The 8,974-nt window shown below is 45.5% G+C and overlaps 1 pseudogene; it reads right to left on the bottom strand.

The window, feature by feature from the left end:
* Positions 1–1,227: 1,227 nt before the first annotated feature.
* LOC118983195 (60S ribosomal protein L23a-like) lies at positions 1,228–8,732 on the bottom strand (annotated as a pseudogene).
* Between the last annotated feature and the right edge of the window lie 242 nt (positions 8,733–8,974).

Here is an 8,974-nt window from a genome sequence, read left to right as displayed (position 1 = left end):
CAGAAAAACAATAAAAGCCTTTCCAGGCAGGGGTGGGGGCCCGCTCTCTCACTCAGAGAGTGGCCACGCTGTCCCTTTTTCTCCACAGGACTTCTGCAGTCTATGTGAATTTGTTTGTCGCATCCACAACACACAGACCCCGAGGGCCAGGGTCTGCATCATATAAGAAAAGGCACCAGAGCTCTCTCACTTCACCATATTAGGGCACAGTGAGAAAGAGAGCTCTGGTGTCTCTTCTTACAAAGACACTAATCCTACTGGACCAGGGCCCTGCCCTTATGACCTCATTTAACCTTAATTACTTCCATGAAGGTCCAATCTCCAAATGCAATCTCATTAGGAAACAGGGCTTCAACAGATGGATTTTTCAGGGATACAATATTCAGTCCATAACATCTGTATTTTTTGAGCCCTTGACCCAGGAGGTTGACAGTCGTGTTGACAAGTCTGAACCTAGGCTCAGGGGAGCAACGTCTGTTTTTACTATGCGAGGAAAATCCAGAGACCTCTGACCCAGGAGGGCCAGCCTGATAAATGTAGTTCTTGTAGTTCCGATACTTCTTGTAAACTAGAAGAGGCCATATTGAATTCTGAGCCAAATGGCTGAGTTCAGTTAAGAGTTCAAGAAGAAGAAGTACAATCTAGCTTTGGAGGCTGATTGAAGCATATTATGCCTTTGCTCTTTTTTTATTGTTTTTGCTCATAGTAATTACCTCATGGGAATATGCCAGGTTAAGCTTGTCAAATCGGGCTTTTCTTCAGAGCTGGTACCCATTGCATGTGTTCATAGTACTGGGGAGAAGAATTCCCCATTCTATCCTTCTTAAGTTAGATCAATAATAAAATTGACATCAGATCAGATTTACAGGAAAAAACTTGGGGATCAGGTCCTGGTTCACTTTCTCACAAGACCCTTCTCAGCAATCTGAGTGCAAGGCCACAGACCTAGAGAAACCCATCCCAGGATGCGATAGCCCCAGGGTGTGGCAGGCAATGAGATCCTACACATGAGGTAGATATGACTAATGTGGAATTTGCTCATTATCTAGGCAGAGCTACAGTCAAACAGACCATTCACCCTTAACAGACAACTGAAGTAGGTCAGTCCATCAGAATGTTTGCTGGAAATGTTCTCTCCCTTTCTTTTCCCCATTCCTTCCCTTCCCTGTCTCCTCCTCCACCTCCTCCTCCTTCTTTTTATATTTGGAATTAGCTGGTTGGACTAGTTTAGATGACCCCAATTTTGTTGGCAACTTCTAAGGCATCATGGTCAGGAACCAGTCAGACATATGCCTTCTTCTCTCCATAAGACCTGATCAGGGTCTTATGACCTTGGCCACATCAATGTCATAGAGTTTCTTCATAGCCTGTTTGATCTGGTGCTGGTTGGCCTCGACATCCACAATGAACACAAGTGTATTACTGTCTTCTATCTTCTTCAAAACTGACTTGGTAGTCAGGGGGAACTTGATGACGGCATAGTGATCAAGCTTGTTTCAGCTGGGGGTGCTCTTCCAAGGATATTTAGGCTGCCTTTGGAGACACAGCGTCATCAGACCTTAGAAAGCAGGTGACATGCAGATCTTTCTGTTGCTGTGAACACCTTCTATCACTGGTTTCTTTGCCTTCAAAGCCCTTGCTTTGGCTTCAGCTTTCAGAAAGGCATGGGCTTCCTTCTTTGCCTTGTGCTCCTTCTTCTCTTCCTCAGCCCACCCCCTTTTTCCAGACTATTTTAGGAGACTATTTGGCTAAAAATTAGGAAGACTCCCTTCTCTCTGCAGTGCCTCAAATAAACTAATAAACTCTTTTTACAAAGCAGTGAATAAAAGATTCAAAATGCCAAGAGATAGTCATCAGTCAAGTCTGAATTAAGTTGCTTCACTGTCTACTCAAAAAAAAAAAGATGAGGTAATAGTAAGATGTTATCTGTATTGGTTTCTCAGCCTTGACAGATGAGGTCTTCCTTCCTCAGCTCTTTCAAAGGTGTGGACAAAAAGTGCATCTTAGGAAGGAGAGACCCAAAGGTCACCTATGATCAAGATGCATGTCATAGCCTGGCCACTCTCCCCTTTGACATAAGGAGTCTCTCTATTTTTATACCTATAACAGATAACTGACAGTGGATACATCATCTTAAACTTTACAGCTCTTATTTGGAGTGATGGGAGACCAACTTCCTTTACTCTCTGACAGATTTATAGGATTCCAAGCATGCAAAATCACCTGACAAAGAGAAAGCTATAATGCATTGTATACTTTCGTTCTTTTTCTCTTGATTTTACTTATATTGGTTACCTCGTGGAAATGGGCCAGGTTAAGCTTGTCATGTTAGGCTTTTCCTGATGAGCAGGTAAAAATTGCATGTGTTTACAGTATCTGGGAAAGAGAGAATCACCTCCCCACCCCTTCATAAGTTCTTATGCTAGACGTACAATAAAATTGACATAAAATCAGATTAACAGGAGCAATACCAATTTTTATAGATGCACACAAGAAAGTCATGAATAATGCTTCCAGAAATGATGAACCTGACAGCTTTTTGTACTTGTTAGACAAAGAAACAATAAGTTGGTGAAGAAATGGACAGCAAAATGACATTTAAGTTTTGGTGCTCATTACCGAGGAATGTAAACAAGTTTGGGCTTGAATAGTGAATTAGTAAAGGAGTAGCAAGGTTTGTTTATGAGAGCTTTTCCCCCTGAATTCTTTGTCTGTGGTGATAAGAATGTCTCTTTACAACCTGGTACAAGGAGGGTACTTCCTATGGGAGATTTCTTTCCTTCATTCAAGGAGAGAAGTAGGGGTCAGTGTACCTTTCTTGTACCACTTGCTTGTCAAGTAACCTTGATTCAAAGTCACCAATATGCCACTGTTCAATATTTTGGGGTGTCCTGCCCTGGGCCTGGACAATGACTGCACAGGTCCAGATACTCTCTCTGTGAGCCTCAAGGGACCAGGCAGAAGAGCCTTTGCATGGGACATGAGAGCCCATTCTGAAAGTGAAACCTCACGCAGGATCCCAGTGAGAAGAGCACACAGCAGTGGAACGGCTTTGCTGGAGGTCCGGGAGGGACGGGTCCAGGGAACGGGATTGGAGGCTCCGACAGGCACACTTGGAGAACCGCTGACTTTGGACCAGGTGCACCAGCAGACTCACTTACTGGATCCTAACTAGGAGGGTGGAGCTGAGAAGAGAGCCTGGATGTTATAGGATAAATTTTAACTCAATTTGGAAAACAAAAGACACAGAAACATTCTATTTACAGCTGTGTAACAATGAGAGTAGGTTTCTTCACAAAGCAGTGAACTTTTTGATACTATAGGTAGTGAAGAAGCTCCACAGCTGGTGTGTTTGGTCTGTCAGAGTGCCATCCCACACACCAAAAGGTCGTGGGTTTGGTTCCTGGTCAGGGAACATACAGGAGGCAACCAATTGATGTTTCTCTATCTCCCTCTCTAAAATCAATAAATGTATCCTCAGGCAAGGATTTTTTAAAAAGTATTGAAGCAGGGATGGTTGCTGCATGACAGCAGAGTTCTCCTTATCAGGTGGTACTTCGGCTCAGATGACACCTGACTATTCATTATGACTCTAATATTCATGGATTCTCTGGTTCTGCATGACTTATGAGCAGGAGATGAAAACCACATGCAGCTGAAACACAGAAAAGTGTTGAGGAAAACAACATTGAGTATGCAGAGTATATGATTACATGAATTATGATTATAGGTGCCGGTTCTGGCACTTATCTCAATACCAGTGTACACAGCTGCTTGCTGTAGGTGAGGGCCACCTCAGCTTTCCAGCATTACATATGAGGCCAAACTAATTTGCATACAACCAATAATAACAAGAGAAGCAGCAGTTCTAGAAATAGTCATAGAAAGAGGCTCTTCACTGAAGTGAGCCAGAACCCCAGGCTTCAATGGCTGAATGCTCTTGCTTTCAATGCAGGGGTCCTTGCCTTTTCTCTGCTCTCCCCACACTTGGGAGTGCAGAACAAAACATGGAGTTGAGGCTCTGTCTAGAGATTCTGAGTCCCACTTGACTCTGACAATAAGATTTGACTGATGATAACAATCCAGGCAATTTCCTGGAAGAGAGAAAGCATCCATAACTACAAGGTGAGCAATGGATTAATGCAGCTACCCACCTAGAGACCCCACCTCTAAGGAATGCATGTGTTCCTATGTGGAGGGTGCATGTATTAATAGAAATGTTCTGTGTTTACTATAACTCCATAATAACTATGAGAGAAGGCTATTCTGGTGAATTGCAACTTAGTAACTCAAGACTATGGGTGTTTCACTGTTCGCTCTCCAGCTCAGACCCACCAGGATCTTTGAGAGAGTAGTTTCAGTATCTTAGTACTTTTGACACCGATAAACTGGGACTGGACTGAGGTCGGGGCCACCAGGGCAGATAGAGCTTGGCCTTGGGAGTAGGCGAGCAGCTACTTGTGCGCTGAGCCATGCTCCTGGGGGATAAAGGTCAGAGGTTTAAGTACTCAGAGGACTTGCAGCTGGTCAATGCCTTGCAAACTGCCTGCGGCCATAACAAGGACATTGTGTTTTGCAATGCAGCCCCAGGCTGCCTATCTGCAGGACTGTGGGGCCATGTTGCTCAGGTAACCAAGCCATGCCTTGCCAATGCCTCACACCAGTGCAGAGCTGATGGAGCACCAGGGGAGATCCCCCTGGCCAAGATGGCAGAGGGGTTTCTTACACTGAGTATGTACAACTAGCATAATAATTGGATAGAGAAAAATGCTCTCCTAGCCTCTTAGCGTGCCAGCTTGAGGATGGGACTAGGATAAGGCAGGTGCACACAATAGGAGTTAAAATGGCAGCAGGGGAGGTGTTGGAGCAAAGAGGCCTGTCAGTCTAGCCTGAGGCAAAAGGGATTGGTTGGGAGATGGACCCACTTGAAGCATGAGAAAGCACCAGACCTGCCCCACACCCAAGCTGATAATAGACCCGAAGGTACAAAGTAATGCTCTCTCACTCACCTGGTGAATGCACTGGCCAATGCATTTGTGCCCCCTGGTGGCCCTAGCCTGCAGGGTCACAAGGGCCACTGGTTGAAATGGCTCCAGGTTTCAGGAGGGAGCCTGAAGCAGACTACAGTCAGGAGCAAGCTAAGCTGCAGGGATGACTACTTAGCAGCCACCTGTGTCAGGGGTCCCCAGCCCCCAGGCCTAGGATCTGTAAGGTCTGAGTCCTACTAGGAACCAGGCCATGAGTGAAGCTCCCCTGAGCTCTACCTCCTGACTCTGCCCTGGCCCCACCCTCCCCACAGCAGGGGGTGAGCAGTGAGGGAAAGAGCCAGCAAAGCTTGCCTGAGCTCCGGCTCCCCTTCACCCCCATCTTCCATGAAACTGATCCCTGGTGACAAAAAGGTTGGGGACTGCTGACCTACAGTCTCCAAAGGACTGTGTTTCAAATGGAAACAGGAATTCTGGACACTGCCTTTTGTTTTGGTCTTGCTGAGGACGCTTGCACTTCGTCTGGATTTTGTGGAGGAGATGGTCTTTGAGACAAGAGCCTGCCATTCTCTCAGATCACGTAGCATCTGAATAAAAAGCCTCTTTCTTTTTCTCTCCAGCAACTGGCTCATGAGTTTGGCTTTGTGGCAGCAGGCAGGCAAATCCTCTTTTTTGGTTGGTACACTATGGAGTCATTTCCAGAGAGTCCCCCATTCTAGGGTTAGATTCTTCTGGCAAAAAAAAAAGATTGCTGAAGACACTGAGGCCATCACTGGTGGAAACTGTGGAGTCAATTTTGATTGGTTCTGACCATCACAGGACTGAACAGGGACATTAGGAGTTTTTATTCTGCTAGTGAGGACAGTGTGAGGTGGAGTGGAGTTGGAGGTAGTTTTACGTTCAGTATTTAGTAAGCCTGAGGCCTCCGTGTATGGAAAGCTTAGGTATTCCATGCTGAAAGTGCCTGCCCTAAGGGTTTGGTCAAAGTCAACACCATTTCTGTCTCCATGTTTTGTTCTGCACTTCAGGTCTCTAGAGAGCTATATGGCCCAGTACAGTCCTTAAACCTTGGGAGAAAGGTCCTCTGCTCTGAGCCCTGAGGTTTGATAGCCTGAATATCACAGATGTCAAATTACAAACATATGGTAATGTTTTGGGGGTGTTTGGTAACTAAAAGAACAAATGAAAATGGTAATAGAGGGATTTATGAACTTAGGATGCAGGACTGAAACCTCACTCATGAGGGTGATAGGAGTAGGTAGACAAAATCAGAGTCTCTGTTCTTGGAAATCAAAGAGAAGTAGTCGTTTCTATTGGAAGCTAGCTCCCATTCATTCAAAGTGTCACCTAAGCAAACAGGAGTCCATGGGTAACTGTGCTCCCTGCTCTCACTGGGGAGGTACTAAAACTTTTGAGAAGGAACAGTTCATTGTGGCCCTCTTCAATATTCTGGGGAGCTGTCTGGGTCCCTGGGCCGAGGCCCATTTCTGCCCTGCCCTGCTGTGCCCTGCCCTGCCCTGCTGTGCCCTGCCCCGCTGTGCCCTGCCCCGCCCCAAGAGATCTCTGCTGGACCAGTGAAGAGCCTGACCTTTTAGTCATCAAAGCGCCAGCACAGTATTTGGAAATCTGGTGGGAGAGAGGGTGCACAGCCCCCACACTACACTTTTCCCAGTCCCCTGGGCTGGGTTACATGGCAGGGACTGGGTTCTCTGCCTCAGACTCTAGTTATGGTCTGGGGCCTGGTTCAATAAACTGACTTCCTGGAGGAACAGTGCTGCCACCTGATCTTCTGAGTTTGAGCTGTTACTGCTTAGAACCTTCTGTCCTCTCTCCCCAGAATGCCCACATCACCATATCACCAGCATGACCACTAGGCTGGGACATCCTGGATAACTTGCTCAGCTTGTGCTAAACCCCAGTTTGCTTTGGGATATTGGAAATTAAGTAAAATAAATTTTCTCTTTACCCCATTTCTTCTTAGACCTGATGCCCTGATGAAAAAAGATTTCAGGAGAACTGCAGACCAGGTGAAAATTCTGGGTTGGTCACTATCATTAGTTTACTAGGGCTACTGTAATGAAGTACACAGACTGGGTGGCTTAAATGGTGGGAATTTGTTTTCTGATAATTCCAGAGGCAAGAAGTCCAAGATCAAGAAGTCAGCAGGGTTGGTTTCTCCTGAGGCCTCTTGCCTTGGCTTGCAAATAGCCACATTCTTATTGTGTCCTCCCCTATGGACACAAATCCTGGTGTCTCTCTTCTTACAAGGACACCAGTCATATTGGATTAGCATCCACACTAATGACCTTATTTTAACTAAATTATCTCTTCAAAGACCATGTCTCCAAATACAGTTACATTCTGAGGTACTGGAGGTTAAGACTTCAACATATAAATTTTGAAGGAACACAGTTCTGCCTGCCCATAACTCTCACTTATTGACTATGTGACCTTTGGAAAGTTATTTAACCTTCCTGAGTCTCAGTTTCTACAACTCTAAAGTGGGGAGGAGAATATCTACCCTATGAGGTTATTACAAGAATTAAATACGTAAGGTATGTAAATAACTGAAACGATTCTCAGTACAGAGATCCTGGGATGCCAACCTGACTCCTGCAGGACAGCAGAACGTGTGCCTGGGGCTTGGCTCACACGAGACGCTTTTCCTACGGCATCTGTGTGCACGTGTGAGTGTGGGGAGAAAGGGGATTTCTAAGTAACCACTCATGTACATGCCTTTCTAATGTCTGATTCAAGCAGCTATAACTTAGTTTGAGAAAATAGCCCTTTCGAATTCCAGGAAAAAAAGTTACAGTCAAATTCAGGTTTTAAAAAATGAACAAAACCCTGTTTTCATGTTGGTACAGGTGTTTTTTTTTCCCTTTCACTTTAACTTTGCAGTGAAGCAGTTTATATGATGATCCCTAATGGTCTTTGGTGTGCATTTCACGAGTAGAAGAAATGGAACAAAACTGAAACAAGAGTCTATTGTTGTTATAATGGATTTTATTTTTCTTCTTTCTTTTTTCAGTATGTTGTTTCTGAAGTGGATCCCCAGCAAAATGGGATTTCCTTCATGAAGGTGGCAGTGAAATTGAAGAGTTCTTCACGCAGAGACGGCTGTGTGATTCTGAACGTGCTTCCTGTTCATCTCCAGGATGAGAATGAATTTTTCGTGACTTTGCACGAAGCCTCACGAAGCCTGGGGTTACCACACAAGGCAAGGTCCATCTCGGGGGGAAAACAACAACAAAGAGAAAATGAGCTCTTTTCTCTTTGAAGCCGAAAAAAGGAAATTTCCTTGTTCTTAGTGTCCCTTGCCCCTCACAGCTGATGATTCCCAGAGGCTCTGCTGAAGGATCTTCTGAGCTGAGCGCCTTCTAGTGAAGCTGAGGAAAGTTAGCCCCAAAGCGCCTGTGCTGCCTGATGCAGGCAGGGGCCAGGTGTTTGAGCCTGAGCAAGGCGGCTTCACTTCACAGGTGCAAGTGCCTGCAGGAGGGAGAAAGGGACACCCTGCGCTGCAAACCTGGTGTCTTTCTCTAATCCATAGGGGGCATTTTCAGAATATCTAGAACAATCTTTTCCCATCCTCTCCAGTGAGCTAGTTCTGCTGCCCTGGCCCTAGTCTGAGAAGGGCAGACAGCTTCCCAAGTGCCCTCCCCCACCTCCCTGACAGCCCACTCCAGGCCTCACCTCTGGGCTGGGATAGGCCTCCTCTCTGGTCTCCCTGGCCTTGCTCAAACCCATGTTCCACACTGGAGCCCAAGTGTCCTACAGATAAAGCTCAAAATCCTCTATCGATCTCATGGCCATGCCCAATAAAATACAGGACACCCAGTTAGGTTTAAATCTCAGGTAAAGAATGAATAATTTTTACTTTAACTTGGGCCATATTTATACTAAAAATCAATTGCTGTTTATCTGAAATTAAAGAGTAAGTACTGTGTGTCCTGTATTTTTAAATGATAAATCTGGCAAACCAGGACACT

Source organism: Sturnira hondurensis, unplaced genomic scaffold (assembly GCF_014824575.4).
Source record: "Sturnira hondurensis isolate 20B ecotype Veracruz unplaced genomic scaffold, ASM1482457v3 Scaffold0000396, whole genome shotgun sequence".
In the NCBI taxonomy this organism is placed as follows: Eukaryota; Metazoa; Chordata; class Mammalia; order Chiroptera; family Phyllostomidae; genus Sturnira; species Sturnira hondurensis.
Note: the sequence above shows the minus strand (reverse complement) of the source record. Positions and strands in the feature narration are given on the sequence as shown.